The sequence below is a fragment of the Lepisosteus platostomus genome, chromosome 25, assembly GCF_059453375.1.
Source record: "Lepisosteus platostomus isolate fLepPlt1 chromosome 25, fLepPlt1.hap1, whole genome shotgun sequence".
Taxonomy (NCBI): Eukaryota; Metazoa; Chordata; class Actinopteri; order Semionotiformes; family Lepisosteidae; genus Lepisosteus; species Lepisosteus platostomus.
In genome coordinates this window covers 17,136,479-17,152,548 of record NC_142635.1, presented here as the reverse complement: position 1 = coordinate 17,152,548, position 16,070 = coordinate 17,136,479, and the positions used below count along the sequence as shown (strand labels likewise).

Below are 16,070 nucleotides of genomic sequence, written 5' to 3'. Positions count from 1 at the left end.
CTGTTAATCAGATGAGATTTGGATAATTAATGGATTACAATCAACCATAGAGAACTTTCCCACCACTATTAATCCATTAGTTATCTCAAACTAAAAAGGAAATTAACCTTTATTTGAAATAAGACAAGACTGGAGGAACAAAATTACTTAACCATGTGTTCAGCTTGGGAAGACTAGAGAAAGGTATGATATCTGAAACATACTTGAAGTAAAGCAGAAATATTAACCAGTCCAGACAATTCTTTGCATATGACTTAATTACATGCAGCACTTTATGGTCCCCAAGAACTAGCATGGAAACTGTTGAGCAAGAGACTTTAAGGCAGAGGTCTTAAGTCTGAAAAATTCCTTATCTGGAGCAAGCACAGCACTACCCACTTGATTCAAACTAGTTTTAAACTGATACAATGCATGTAAAACCAAAAGATTCAAGCAGGAGGTGTCCATTCGCCTTAAGCTCACATCTCCTACCACTATATGGGTACAGAGTAACAGATTCCACTCTTAGACTCCATCACAGATAAGTACAACTGACACCCCTGCATGTTGTCACACTAAGTCCTTCTGGACCCAAGGCCTGCTCGTCCCTTCTGACAGCAGAGATCCTGAAATGGAGAGAAGGATTTAGTCCAAGTCCTCTGCACTTTTCAGAAATACTAAAGGAAGCTCAACCCCAAATCCAGGATTGCGCTGAACTTGCAAAATGTTCAGTATAGCACCTGCCCAGGACAAGCTAACAGGGAAACAATGTAGAGCAGAGAAAACCCCCAAGTCCAGGGCTCTTTCCACAAGGAAAAGATCCAGTGCAGTTCCTCTCCCTTGAAGAGAGCAGTTCCTGTGCCAACACCCATCAAGAGAACCTGGCTGACATGCCATCTCCTCAGAGCCTCAACCAGTAAGGAGTCTGCAGTGTGCCAAGTCACAGTTGTACTGCAGTGTATCCAATGTGATTTACTTACATGTGTGCACCCATGAAATAAAATCACATACAATGCAGTAATTCAGTCTTTGAGTTAGAATGGCAGCCAGTCCAGTGCATGACTGTGTAGGAGAGCTTCAACCAAGCAGGGAACAAACCCAGAAAGAAAGCCAAAAAGGTTTAACACATTAAAAACCATGTCATTTGCCACCAGAAGATATCCAAGAGGGGGGGTTGGGTGAGTGAAACCCACCTTGTCTCCAGGCACAGTGTCTTTCTAGACACTACCCTTCCATCTCCTCCAAGATCCATGGGCATCCAGGAAACTTGAGGACAGCTTACACCTCTTCACTTTCCCCACTGTTCAAAACACAGGACTTCCATACTCACAAATGGACAACAGGTCACAAAGCTGGTATCCTTTTAGCCAGCCAGTGAGCTCCCTCTGAACAGGATTCACCAATCTTGTTTCTCCACACTGTGGATTCATCTTGCCAGGGATTGGGGAACACTGATCATTGTACTAAAATCAATTAACAATCCAGACCAAAAGATCTTGACCCACACCTCCCCTCTATGTACCTTCAAACTCACCTTTACCTTGGCCACAAGAGTGCACTTGAGTTAAGAGCAATAATTGGATCAGCATTAAAGACTCTGGCTGACTGGATTACTGACCAGTATTTCCTGCAAACTGCCCATCACAGAGCAGCCAAGGTCAGGGATTCAGGCAATAGCTGAAATAGACACAGCCTTCCGCTTCCTCAACATTCTTCCTTTGACACAGCAGACGTCCAGGGAAACTGGATCCTTTTGCAATATTCATTAATGGTTGTCAACAGCTCACTAGAATAAACATGTAGCACCAAACAACAAAAACAACAATGAATCAAATTCAGTGCATCCAACTCAACTCCACCCCAATCCCGATGGATCACGGATCCTAACCCTCAATGCTGGATCCTTACTGGCTGAAAGAAAAAAAAACAAATCCTTGTCCTGCTCACCCAGGACATAGATGCCCTTGCTTCTCTTCCTTGACATTAGCTTGCAAGCTTCTGAGGCAAGAGATTAGAATTCTTCAACTTGCTTCCCCGTGCCACACAAATACTCAGATCTTTAGGTCAATTTACAGAAGACTAACATTCCTAAAGTAAAGGGGAAAAATAGTTAATGGAAGATATTTTACCCATCTGGACATAGGGTACATACAAGTACATCTAATGCACACCTAAATAAAACTACCAGTACTTCTACATAAACAGTAACAAGTTTACAGTACAGAGAATTGACAGACATTTCAATGTTGTATACCCAAACAAATAGTGGTGGACAATGCTTTAAGAAAATGCCTCAACACACAATGAAAGAGGTGCAGTAAGTTTGCATTTACTACAAAAAGAGCAAAAAGTCCCCCCCCCAAAAAAAAATAATTAGGTTCCACAGCAGTACAAAACCAAAAACACTAACAATCTTCAGTACCAACAGCAGCAGCCTTGACTGGAGCTCCATAAGAGGGGAACGGTTTGAGTTTTAACACTTAAAGTTGATTTCAGCCTTCCAGCTACAGCATGCTCTATACCATTAGGGAGATTACAGCTTGTACATATGCAGAACAAGCCATTGGTAAAACTAAGCTTAACATTCCCTAATCAAGTCATTCAAGTGTTCTAAGAGGTGTAAAAATAGAAATAGCTTACTACCATAGTATCTTGTATGGTCACAGGTCAATACACAGGAGCCAAGGGAAAAATATGCAGTATAAAGCCAGTTTAAACAGGAGCACAAACAATGAAGTCCTCCAGCACAAGTAAGTTTCCATACTGCTCTCTCCCTTCTCACAAGAGAATACATACCACTTCAGTCACCTAGAAACTCATACCTCCCCTTTCTGCACTAAACGTCTGACAGCATGGCTTTTAGTGCAGAAAATGGAGAAAAATACAGCCTCACTGGGCTAAATCAGGAAGTCCACCTTACACTAGACTGGAGCATAGGTTTCCCCATTTTTTAGTTTAATTCAGTTCAGAATTAAAGTCAATGTTAGATTTATTTACATGTGTGCACCCATGAAATAAATCTCACATACTGTGAATCTCCATTTTCCACTGGTACCCTTAGCAAAATAATTTAGCCAGATCTTTCCCTGTGCTTGCACAACACTTTCAGTATTGGACTTCCATTCCTAATTTACCACTTCATTTAAGTTAGAAGACACAAAGAACCCCAGAAACTACAACTAAACAAAGGCTGTAAAATCAGAGACCCCTCCTGCCTGGAACAGTCAGTTATAGCTCAACCAGCCAGGTGGCTCAGGTGCTCCTAGAAAGCCACCCCAAGGCTGGTGTGCAGAGTGGCAGTCAGAACAGAAAGCCACTCCTACCTTTGAGTGAGGATCAAGCAATGTCAAGTCCAGAGCTGCCCCACACACAGTCACCCCGGTCTCTACTCCTGGGTGGTAGAGAACTCACTGAGCAGCTCTGACAGGGTCCCCTAACAGCTGTTGTCTTGGTTTAGTAACTAAGAACTCCTCAAGCAGATCTTCACTGAAGAGAGAGCACCCAGTCTACAGTGTACCACATCTGCACATTCCTGGCAAATAAAGGTCATCCCTCTAGGAGCAAAGGCCTGGTCAACCCTTCCAACAGCAGAACCTGAAGTAGAGATTTAGATTTGATCCTCTTCACTTTGAAACAGTAAGAATTTTTACTCCCAGTACCAGTTTAGTACTATACATGTCAGTATATAGTACAGCACCCAGAAGATAAGAAAACCTACAGCTCGAATTAAACCAACACTCAAACATGATAGAAAAATCACCAGAAGTCTTCCAAAACTAAGCCAATTCTTAAGGGTAAAAATAAATAAATAAAAAAAACAGGATACAAGAGTGAAACTCACCTCCTCCTAGACACTACCTTTACAACTGCTCAAGATCCATGGGCATCCAGAATATTCAAGGATTGCTTGCAGCACCTCTTCACCTTCCACTGTTAAAACCACAAGACTTCAATATGCACAGGTGGGCATCAACAGGTCACACAGTGGGTATCCTTTTATCCAGCCAGTGAGCTTCCTCTGAACAATTCTCCAAGCAGTGTCTCCATACTGTGCATTGAGAAGCTCTGAGTACTGCAGTGTAGTTTAACTCACAGACAATCAGAACCACTGCTGAACAGCCTTATAAAAAGCTGGTCTGTGCAGTTTCCACACACCGTTCCAACAAAATCTCATCTGGAAACTCCACCAGCATCCTCTCTCAAGTGAATGTGCTCATTGTCACCATCTGCCTCTCAGAACAGCACCTGAAGGAGACAAGGGCAGCAAAACACTGATGGCCACCCCACTGCCACAGAGAGGGGACCAGAACAAGTGCCATACAGACTTCTCCCAGCCTTAAGAGCTCACCCCGCACTGACCTGCATCTCCAGTTTTCTACAGTCCAGCAGAGACTGGAACACCAGCATGTTGGACAGAGAAGGGTCTTCCCTGATGTCCCAGTGAAACTGTCAAGTCAGGATATAAAGCCTTTCCTGTTGCCGGTTTGAGCTCTAGAGAAGAGATCACAGTATTTACCAACAAGAGTTTTATACACTAAAACAAAATGTATAAGTGTTGGGGAAAACTAAAAATTGTCTAAACCAAAAGCAAATAGAGACTTCACACTAATCTTAACTTCACTCCATACTCTCAAGTATTGACACTTCTTAATTTTTAAAAACACATCTTTGCAAAAGCTTTACAATTCTTCAACAACTCCTGGTTAAAAAAAGCATAGCAAAATAATTTACCTTATATAATAATGACATTAAAAACTAACAACCACCACTCTAATAACATAAAGCCTCTCTTTAACCTGCTGTAGTAAGAGACAAAGAGAGCCAGACACCCACCCACCTGGGCTGCCTTGTTATAAGCCTCACGATGACCTCACGGCTGTAGCTAATTCACCAGGGGCCAATCCCAACGGCTCCTCAAAGGGCCACTACCAAACCCCCACCGCTCCTAATACAACACACACCTGCTTCCAACGACCAAACAAGCATTAGCCAGCTAACCTATTGATCTCTCATCCCAAAGCCAAATTAATTTCCAAATGACTACCAAGAACACTTGTTAAATAGCACCCTGCTCCTGTTATTAAATTAGTTGCAGTTTCTTAGTGATTAAACCACCTTTTTATCCCTTCAAATTTCACTCATAAATGGTGAAAAGTGACTTGAAGCCAAACTGCAAATTATTCAAGATCCTTAAAATGTCCTTAATATAATTTCAAATGTTCAAAGTGTATATATATCCACACTGTATATCACATATATAAACACAACATGTTTGGTTGTGTAACAAAACATAACTGCAACCTTGATATTAACTTAACATAAAATTTTATTTGGTCAAAACCATCACTAATCACACAGAAAAAAAACACAAGAAAAAATAACACTCCTACACTCCTGAGGAAAAAAAACATTAATTAAAAAAGTTAATTTATATGACAAATGAACATGGTGGGAGTACAATAAGTAATGGTTGGGCTCTTAAATTTCACATTTATATCTGCAGATGACTAGAAACTCATCTCTCCTACATATGTGTGTGTTTACAAGGCTGTTTTTTTATTCAGTTCAGTTTATTTGTTATATACACAAGTACAATTAAATCCTTATTCACATGTATGGTCCTATAAAAAGACATTAAGGAACACCCCTTTTAACTGTGGGTTAAACCTGTTTCACAGCCACTACGACTGTCACCTGTGGATGCTTTGCTCCTCTGTTTTTGCTACATTCCATGGGGGAGGTGCCAGCCCTGCTCAGGGTATAAAACAGAGGACTCCCTTTGCTCCTGTTTCCATTCAGTGGTTCAGAACAGGGGTGAGTACAGGCTGCTCTGTGGGGTAGAATATGTTCTTGAGATTTGCTTTAAGTTTACAGGGCTGAACTAGTTGGCTTTTCACTTTCCCGGGTTAAAGGGGACTACCACTCCTGGACTGGAGCAGCAAGTGTTTGTATTGTTGCTAAATATTGATTTAAATTAGTTTTTACAAGGTTGTTTTATCAAACACTTGATTATGACCATTTAGTTTGCATTCCTATAATAGTATAATAATTATATTTCATAGGTAAAATATAACTAGTATACTTTTCTTGATTACCTGGTAGAAAGCAGCTGAGCTGCATGAAGCCATTTCTGGTGGACTATTGATATTGTAGGTGGGTACCTGCATCAGCATGCGCAGTCTGCAAAGGAACAAGTAATATGCATATTCCATGCTGAAAAGAGAAGAAAGAAAACACATTTCAACTGAAGCCTTCTTTTTGTTTCCAATTGATTTTGGCTTTTTTTTTTGCTTGGAAAACTGGTTTTACTCAGGTTTCTTGTGGAGGTGCCAGCCCAGCTTAAGGTGTAAAAAGTCACTGCTCCTGTGTTCATTCAGCATTTATAAAGTGGTGACATCTGGCTGTTTTTGGGACAAGCCTCTTTGTCAAGTGCTGTTTTTCTCTAGTTGACTTTTTTAATGAGTGGGGGCTCTTAGATTCGTTCACTTGGCTGGTTCTAGTAAACTGACTGGAGTGCCAGTTCCTGATGGAAAGGTCAGGATACTGTGAGCTGGGTAGGTACACTGTAGCAGTGTCCATTTTCCTTCATGTGGAATCCTTCTGTTAAGCTATGACACTTTCCACCTGCCCACCAAAGTGAGGGTTTCCCAGTTTATTGAAAATAACTTTTTCTGAATCTTGGGAAACAATTCCAGTGGCTCTTAACTCTAGAGAAGTGGTTCCCAATCCTGTTCCTGGTGACCTTGTTTCAGCTCAGCCCTTAGTTACACAATCAAACCCTTCATTGACTTTGGTTTGTTCCCTGTTCTTACTCATGTTGGAGATTTAAAATAATATATTGTAAGTTAAATAAAGTCCCAAAGGTGCGCAGGTCACCAAGACTTGGAACTACTGCTATAGAGCATAGATACCCCGTCTTGGCCCGATAAACTTACTCTTCAGGTTTTCCATGTTTTTTTAAGAATTGGCACCTAATGAGCAGTGTTAACCAGAGCTGCTGTCCTTGTCCTTCATTTCCCAGCTGGAATGAACCAGGGTTTGGGAAGGAGGACCCGTGGACCCCTGTGAAGTGTGATCCTGAGAACAGGAGGTGCTGTACTCCTGCCATTGTGGGAGTCCCAAACAGTGCTTAGCCACATCACGGAGGCAGACGCCTTGGGTTCTTTCAATAAAGGGCTGGGTAATATGCTTATGTGATTACACAAAAGCTGTGTACCTCTACCCTTGAGAAGGATAGACTATGGCTTTGACTACTAAACTTCAAATGGCCCATCAATAGTATCCCTTTTCCTTACCTCATGTACAGCATCAAACCCTGGGAGGTGGTTCATCTTCAGTGCTTCTGTCATTTTTGCAAAACGTGATGCAGAGCTTTCTTCCTGGTGCACACTGTTCTTTAGTAACACTTGCATCTCGTGTAGAGCATGGAAAAGGTGAGTAAATGTACTAGTTTCCCTGAATCACAGATTCAACTGCACAGGTTATAACTGTCATACAGTTTACAACACATACTAGTTTGTGCCAAGTTTTGAACTATAATGGCATTTTAAGTGATTGATTCATCAATGGTGTAGTTTTTTAATCTGTTACTATTGTCTTTTTTTCCATAGGCAAGTGTACTATTCTAGGTTTATAAAAGTTATAAATCTTACCATCTTACTTGGGTGCAGCATGTAACACTGCAAGTGTTAATCCAAGGGCTCAGTACTGCAATTAAACTGGGGGGGAAGTGGAGGTGAACGCTGGACACATTCCTACTGGAATAGTGCTCTATAGGCAATATTAAAATTATCTTCCAGTTTTAAGGCTCAGCAGTGGAAACCAATCTATTGTTCACTTTGCAATTAACTCTTTCTTGTTCCTATACAACCAACAAATGTGGACAACTTCCTCCTCAAGCACTTACTAGTTTAAAACATGAATTTTTAGCTGCTGTGGTACTAGTAATACATACCTACTACCTGCAACTACAACCAGCATGTGGTGGCGGTGCCAGATGAGATATAAAGTGTCACAAGTAGAAGTTCACACCCATGTCTTCTCAGGATATAATCTGGAGTTTAACTGTCTGCCTATGCATGCTACAAGCCACCAGTCCTTTAAAATGGTAACCGTATCATTGGTTAAATGTTTGTTTTGTTTATACAGTTAACTGACTGTTTTAGAAAAGAAGCTTTTCCATTGCCTTTCCAGTCTGACCTTACCAGAATCTCACTACTCTTTACAAAATCCACAAGGTGGCCAAGATCAATATTGTCTTCTGGATCTGTAGCAGCTTCACATGTGCACCTCAATGAAGGCTGACATCAGTAAGGAGGAATTGAGACCCAGTTTAATTACTGCAGTTTAATTTAGATCTCCTGTACCTATTGGGTGGAAGAAAAGTGATTTTTTTTTTGTGGAAGTGATTTCAAAAGCTAGGGCAAAGCCCACAGAGCTCAACCAATCGTTGACAATGTGGCAACTGCTTTACCTCAAATGTTTGTCTTCAGAGTACAAAAAAGTATGAGAAAGCAGTTGGGGGAAAAAATACTCAACTCCACTTACATATTAAAATGTACCTTCTTCCACTGTTCTCTTTTGCCCAGTCCCACACAACCTTCCTTAAAATACAGGAGAAATGGATTTGCTCAGAATGTTCATGACTAGACTAACCTATCAAGTTTTCTTTGTTTTCTGATAGCAGTAGGTTTTGCACCATGAAATTTGAAAATGCTAGATGTAAGTAGGTTACCTTTTTTCAGAGAGAAGTAATGTATTTATACATATTGTGAATTTTAAACATACAATTAAAGAGTGTGTTTGCATTAAAGCTTAATTAAAAATATTATGTACGATAGCTTATGTAAAAAGCAAACAAAATATTCAAAAGTGGATGACTGTAAAATTAAGGTACAACAGAGTTCCTCACGTATTCAAGCCTGGGTTCAATTTTAACTTGGCAATATCACTCTACACTGCATCTCCTGTTCCAGTTTGCTCTTTCTCCAGGCCTTCACTCTGCACTACAGCTCCCAGTTCCAAACCTGCACTCCAGTCTGCACTGTGGTTCCTGGCCTTCGCCCTGGAGCTCTGGCCTATTTTCTGCTGGTTCTCTTGCCTGAGTTTCCAATCTACGTTGGGAGGCAGCCTTCATCCTCTAGGACCCCAGGGCTCCTCTAGTGCAGGCACATTTCATTCTTATGTCAATGTAAACCATCCAATAAAATTAGCAGGTCTCAACCAACAGACTCACAAGTAAACCAGAATGAACAGTGGAAGAAGAGTATTGAGTGAGCTATCATGATCCTCACTGCCTACTCAACCATAAGACAAATCTCTTAATGAGCACTAGGACTGGCTAAAGAAATTACTGTTGTTAATAAGGTCCAAATTATAATTGCTAGACTTGGACTATGCAGAAACTGATTTAAAAAAATTGAAGTGATTGTCCAAAATTTGAGGTTCCAGAGGCTTCACTTCTGCTCAAAGTGACTGGGGTGAGACTTTACTGAGAACCCTGGCCAGTAGCTGTGGTTTTAGAGCAAAGCCATGAAAATACAGCTGGATGCTTCATTCACACATCCTGCTATACCATGGTAAAACCAGAAGGCATTAGCTCATGCTGAAGGATCTATACCTAGTAAGATGACAGAATATTGTAGGACATTTTTGCCTTGTTGTTTGGAGGTAATGCAGTAAAATTCCTGTGAAATCTGTAACAAACACTCCCAGTTTATCTGGTGTTTATCCACCCCTCAACTCTTCCTTCTCCTCAGCCTTGATCCCCTAGACATGTTTAAAACCAATAAACATGCTACCACTGTAGGTGGTACTCAGTCTTAAGGTGTGTTATACAAGGTTACAAGAAAAATGTTTACAAGTCCAATTGAATTATCAAGAGTGTGAAAGTTAGATAAGAGTTTTAACTGCAGTTTTGTCTTTAAACTTGAAGGTATCATCTCTGGAACAGAAGGTACTATGCTCACTGACCTCCTGGGACCATCAGGACTACACACCAGTGGGAAAGCATTTTGGCACAAAAAGGCATCATAGTATTTCCAAGAGTAACTTGGATAATCACTATCATGGCCTTCCTGCACCACCCAAAAAGACAATTTTTCCTGTTCAAACAAGTTTGCCTACTTGTGCCACTGTAAAATCCTGGGAAGGTTATTCCGAAAGAAGCAGCTCTCCCCCTGTACTGTTCTACTTAGTTCTGCAGGACTGAGGCTACAAATCAGCACAATAAAAACTAAGTCAAGACCTGGCTGTGCCTTCTTGTTTCATTAAAGATGAACACAAGTAGGCAGGTTTCACATGCAAAAGAGCACAACCAATGAACAAGGTTCTGGACTTTAAATCATGCACTATGTACAACCAGAATTAGGCCTGAAGTGTGTAGAAGAACAATAAAAAATAAATATGACACTGAGGACAGTAATGGAACAGCACAATCGTGTTCCTCAGGAGAACCTCAGATGGCTTTAGATAGATAGATACTTTATTGATCCCGTGAGGGAAATTGCAGTGCAACAGCAGCTTAACACACACAACACAGCCACAGTGTAACGATTACATAATAATAGTACAATACATACAATACAAGAGTTACTCACAGTCTGGACACAGAAAGAACAAACTAGAACAGAAAACAGAAAAATCGTATCACACATCTGAATATAAATATAGATGTAATGCACAGGTCCCTGGCATATATTGCACAAAAAACCGTTGTAAACGGGGAAAAAGAAAGAGAACAGATCACTGTCAATGTTGCCTCTGCCCAGACGCAAGGTAGATGTGTTGTACAGTCTTATGGCAGAAGGCAAGAACGACCTCCTGTAGCGCTCCCTGTTGCACCGTGGATGAATCAGTCTATTGCTGAACGTGCTCTTCATTTCTGCAAGCCTGTCATAGAGGGGATGGGAGAAGTTGTCCATGATGGCCTCCATTTTGGACATCATTCTCCTCTCAGCCACTACCTCCAAGGGGTCCAGGTCAGACCCAATGACAGAGCTTGCTCTTCTGATGAGCTTGTTCAGCCTTTTAGAATCCACTGCTCTAATCCCAGAGCCCCAGCACACCACTGCGTAGAAAATGGCACTCGCTACCACCGACTGATAGAACATATGTAGCATCTTACTACACATAATTCAGAAATGTATGTACTTGAAAAATAATTGGTACTGTTTCATCACCAACTTACAAATCCTTTTTGCAATCAATTTCAGTGCGTCTCTTATACCAGCCACACGAGACAATGAATCACTAAGTGGATGTTAAAGTTTAATTTATCCCATATTCCTTATATTTTTCCACTTTTTGCACAAATTCAGGTAATTATCTTTTCTTGAATTTCCTGGAAACTAGTTAAAGAGATCAAAAGCTCTTGGGATCCTAAGAGGTGACCACTGCATTTAAACTTGAAAGTTTTTAATACCATAAACTGATATTGCACTAACCGGGAGCATTTCCAAATCCTACATGAAAAACAGACAGCTCTCCTCTTTCCAACACAAGCACAAGTCTGTTACAGATGGCTGCATTAGACTGTTTCCCACACATCAAATGCACTCTGTGCAGAAAATTAAATTGCTTAAGTTGATGATATACAGAAATAGACACTGTGTACAGTACATCTTTCCAGACCCTATTCCGCTGTTCAGCCAGATCCTTCTCCCAGATAAACTCAATCGCATGACATGCTGATGTTCCAGAGATCCTGTTAATTCAATATAGTTGACAGGCTACATGTGTATAAGTTTTAAGTACACCTGTGAGCTTCTCCTCGATTCTGACGCTTTTAAAGTGTGAAGAGTGTTTTAAGAGCTGCACTGTGAGCTGCAAATCAGTTTTTGTTTGATTACATTTTTCATCAAATACACTCTGCTGAAAATTAAATTGCAGACGCTTATGATGAGCAGAAATAGACACTTTGTAATTCAACATAGTTAACGGGCTACATGTTTATAAGTTTTAAAGATCCCCGTAAGCTTCTCCTCAATTCTAACAATTAGGTGAAGAGTATTTTTACAAACTAAAGTCCAGCTCATAGTTAGTCTTGAAAAAAATCTAGGAGCGTTACTTGGAGACTAAACAATTATATGAATATTTGTGGATGTAATAAATTAAGATCTCTGTTGCAAGATGACAATATCCTTGCTGTTACAGTATATTGGAATTCCTCATTTGTAAAATGGGTTGATTGGAAAAGCAAATGTGGATGCTGCCGAATAAATATTGTATAACTAATAAGGTTAAGGAGGTTTCATACAAAATAATTAATCATACTTACCCAGTTGAGACCCTTGTTGTCCAGCGATTTAAAATTGAGATAAGTGATAAATGTGTTTTATTGTGACATTAGTAACTTTTCTATATTTATTTTGGTTATGTCCCATGGTTAAACCTTTCTGGACTAAGTTTCAAATTATATTAAAAAATAGACCAATATTTATATTTGCTTTGAAGAAATAGATGGCATGTTCAATCTCAGCCCCATCGAAAACGATACAAAAATATCGTTTGTAACTTTATTAGAATGGCACATTATCATGTACACAAAATGAAATAGTCTGGGAAAAATCCTATGTTTGAGCATTTTAATATGGATGTAAAGGAGAATCTGCAGACTGTTTCAAATTGTAAAAATATGAAAGCGGTGCAGACTTCAATTTGTTTCACCTTTTTATAATTTGTATTTATTTTATAATATGTACCCCTGTGATGCTTTTGTCTTGAAATGTTATCTGTACTCTTGTTTGTATTGTGTTCGATAATGCTTACATATTTTTTAAAATGAACTATTAATAAATAAAATTTAAGAACTAAAAACTATTAAACTTACATTCTGTTAACGGTATTTTCAATTTAAAAAGTTTTGAAGGTGAAATTTTGCTTAATGGCCACAAGGTGGAGCCATTGCACTATTTCTGTAAGAATCAAAATGTATTTTTCCAGTTTAATTCCACGGATCGGCCAACAGAGGGGGCACTTCTCCTACTGCTTCTATTGAATTCATAATAATTGCTTTCACTTATATCGCGCTTTTCTTTACGGGAAGATGTGATGAATTATGGAAAATGAAGCCTGTGCACTGTGGATTTGAAAACTATTTTAAGTTTCATGATGGATGAATTATGAGAAAATGTTACATTGTCTGGTGGTATTTGCAATATTCTCAAAATATACAACAGAGCGACATCTTAATCTCACACAACAAATATTAGAAGATCCTTCTTTTATACCTAAAAGCTTTCAGATGTTGAACAATTAAAATATTGCTTGCAGGAATCCAATTACTGTTATGAACTTTTTACAAGCTAATTGTCTGATTTAATTTTAATCTTATGATATTATGCATAATGGTAATGTACCATTGTTGTATTTTATTATTGTCATGTATGTTTTATGTTTAAGGTTTTGATGAAAACAACAAATTAGCTTCAGGACACTAAAGATGAATTAAATTATAAAGTAGATAATTAAATCATAGTATTGCAACCATATTTACTGGCAACCACACTGTCTAATTTTGGTGCTGCTCTTAATCTTGTCAGTTGGGTTGCTGATTTCCTTACAGACAGAACTCAGGGCCTAAGAGTCAACCATACTTCGTCTCAAGCTGCATTCTTGCACAAATGCTTCCCAAGGATCTATATTATCTTCCTTTCTCTTTGTTCAGTATACAATTTGTACGTTATTACCAGTCAAGTAAGACACATTTGCAGACAACTGTTATTAGTTTCTTGCAGGCAGATGTGTAGGGTCATGGGCCAACTAGAGAAGATTTTGCCACCTGGTGCAAACAAAACTACTCCAAGTAAGTTCACTGTCAGCTCAGCTCAGCTCTGGGCATCAGTGTGGTGGACTGTGCTGTAAGAGTGCCTTCACTGTCAGGCCCCACTCGGATCAAGAGAACACAGCAGCACAGGGACACACTGACACAGCCCAGCCAGCTGCATGACCTGCACCAGGCGTAGATGGACTCCAAACAGCCACGAATGCCAAAGAGCCCTAAAGACAAACTTCAAACAAAATAAACTACATTTCAAAACTCAAAGAAGGCTCCACAGCCAAAACATTGTTTTCTTTCGTCTCTTTATAGCAGGGAATAAACCCATTACTTGATCCCTTACATTTCAAAACGCTCTGTATCAAACCAACAAATCGTTCATAAATTTAAACCATGTTTTTGAGAAACTAGCCTTAAAATCAAAATGACTACATTCATATGAAACACACTCAGAAACAATATCAAATGGTTTGATACAGAGTGCAGAAACAACTGAAGAGAACTACCAGAACTAAAACAACACCACACCACTCTGAACTGCGCCTCAGAAACTGTGAGATGGTTGGACACTACATGCACACCCTAAAGAAGATAAGCACATACACAAACAGACAACTCTCAGACCATGAAAGAACTGTGGCCAAGACACAGTCAACAACACCTGACCAGACTGCAGCTCAGACCTGCAGCAAAGCCTGCTCAAACTCCTCAACCTTGTCCTGACGGCCGGCTGTTTCCCTGAGGCCGGGAATCAAGGACTGATCACGCCTGTCTGTAAGAATGGAGACAGACTCGACCCCAACAGGTACCGAGGCTTCAGTGTGAACAGTAATCTGGGGAAGGAACTCTGTCGTATCTTGAATATCTGATAACCGGCCCTCCTTACTGAGCACAATGTCCTGCATTAGAGTCCGACTGGCTTCCTACCAAACCGCCACACATCCCATAACATTCACACCTGGGCTCCGAAGGCCCATCTGGACCCAGAACAGCAGAGCCTGGCACCACTGGAGCAGCACTGTCACACCTGGGCACTGCCAGCCCATCTGGCCCCAGAACAGCAGAGCCTGGCACTGCCACACCTGGGCACTGCCAGCCCATCTGGACCCAGAACAGCAGAGCCTGGCACTGCTGGAGCAGGACTGTCACACCTGGGCACTGCCAGTCAATCTGGACCCAGAACAGCAGAGCCTGGCACTACTGGAGCAGGACTGTCACACCTGGGCACTGCCAGCCCATCTGGACCCAGAACAGCCTGGCACTGCTGGAGCAGGACTGTCACACCTGGGCACTGCCAGCCCATCTGGACCCAGAACAGCAGAGCCTGGCACTGCTGGAGCAGGACTGTCAGACCTGGACACTGATAGCCCTTCTGCGTGAGACCAGAGTCATTGGTTCCCAGAACAGATCCAGATCTCAGGAAAACAGTTACAACTTCACAGTGAACAACAACACTTTGAAACACATACTTCTAACAGACAATCAGTTCATCTGGGAGTTTTCCTGGCAGTGAAGTCACTGAAGGAGAAGGCACACAGGGCTTTCCATGGCTGTAAAAAGAGGCTCTACAACATCAGTCCCCCAAATACAATTGGCTCTGAATATTCAAAAGTGCAATCGAACCCTTTACCCTATACTGCAGTGAAGTGTGGGATCCCCTCAGTGAGCAAGATTACACTAAATGGGACAAACAGCCTGTAGATACTCCATCCAAAAGAGTAAAAACATCCTCCAAACTGGAATGCTACAGAATCCTAAACAGACGATCCACACAATAAACACTAGCTGGATATTTGACCAGGCTAAGAAACAGCAAAGAGATACAGACCCTGTCAAGTACAGGTTCAGAGACACAATCAGGCCAGAGCAACTGGCTGACAAAGACCCGAATGTCCAGAGAGGACAGGCTGTGCTCCCATTGCCGAAAGAAAAAAAGGAAAGAGAGATACACTTTCTGCCGCACGGTGAGAAATATTCTGGAACAAGACGAACATTATTCACCAATAAAACAGATCATATCGCAAACCTGTCAGAATCAGAACAATGTCGAGTCCTGCTGGGAGAGAAATAATACAGTGTGTGATCTCCTGTCCCAGCCTGAGGAACAGTGAGCCTGTCTCTCAATAATAATAATAATACAGTGTGTGATCTCCTGTCCCCAGCCTGAGGAACAGACAGTGAGCCTGTCTCTCAATAATAATAATACAGTGTGTGATCTCCTGTCCCCAGCCTGAGGAACAGTGAGCCTGTCTCTCAATAATAATAATAATCCAATGTGTGATCTCCTGTCCCAGCCTGAGGAACAGTGAGCCTG

At 40.8% G+C, this 16,070-nt stretch overlaps 2 long non-coding RNA genes across 12 annotated transcripts in view; one reads left to right on the top strand and one right to left on the bottom strand.

Annotated features, from left to right (window-relative positions):
* The window catches only part of LOC148641291 (uncharacterized), a 28,849-nt gene that overhangs the window by 1,661 nt on the left and 11,118 nt on the right, over positions 1–16,070 (bottom strand). For 4 of the 6 annotated variants that reach the window (XR_015930049.1, XR_015930053.1, XR_015930050.1 and 1 more), the window contains 4 exons: positions 6,075–6,192; positions 4,339–4,470; positions 3,821–4,224; positions 41–2,067 (listed from right to left, as the gene is read on the bottom strand). This is a non-coding gene — a long non-coding RNA (uncharacterized LOC148641291). Of the gene's footprint in view, positions 1–40; positions 2,068–3,820; positions 4,225–4,338; positions 4,471–6,074; positions 6,193–16,070 lie in introns of those variants that run through there. The other 2 variants (XR_015930051.1, XR_015930052.1) reach the window with 2 other exon arrangements.
* LOC148641292 (uncharacterized) lies at positions 5,705–10,002 on the top strand. Of its 6 annotated transcripts, XR_015930043.1 has the most exons (5): positions 5,779–5,793; positions 6,082–6,132; positions 7,001–7,159; positions 7,286–7,412; positions 9,914–10,002. It is a non-coding gene; the product is annotated as an uncharacterized LOC148641292 (long non-coding RNA). The 6 variants fall into 6 exon arrangements; XR_015930042.1 differs by lacking the exon at positions 6,082–6,132 and having other exon boundaries at positions 5,705–5,793; XR_015930047.1 differs by lacking the exons at positions 6,082–6,132; positions 9,914–10,002 and adding an exon at positions 8,971–9,081 and having other exon boundaries at positions 5,705–5,793.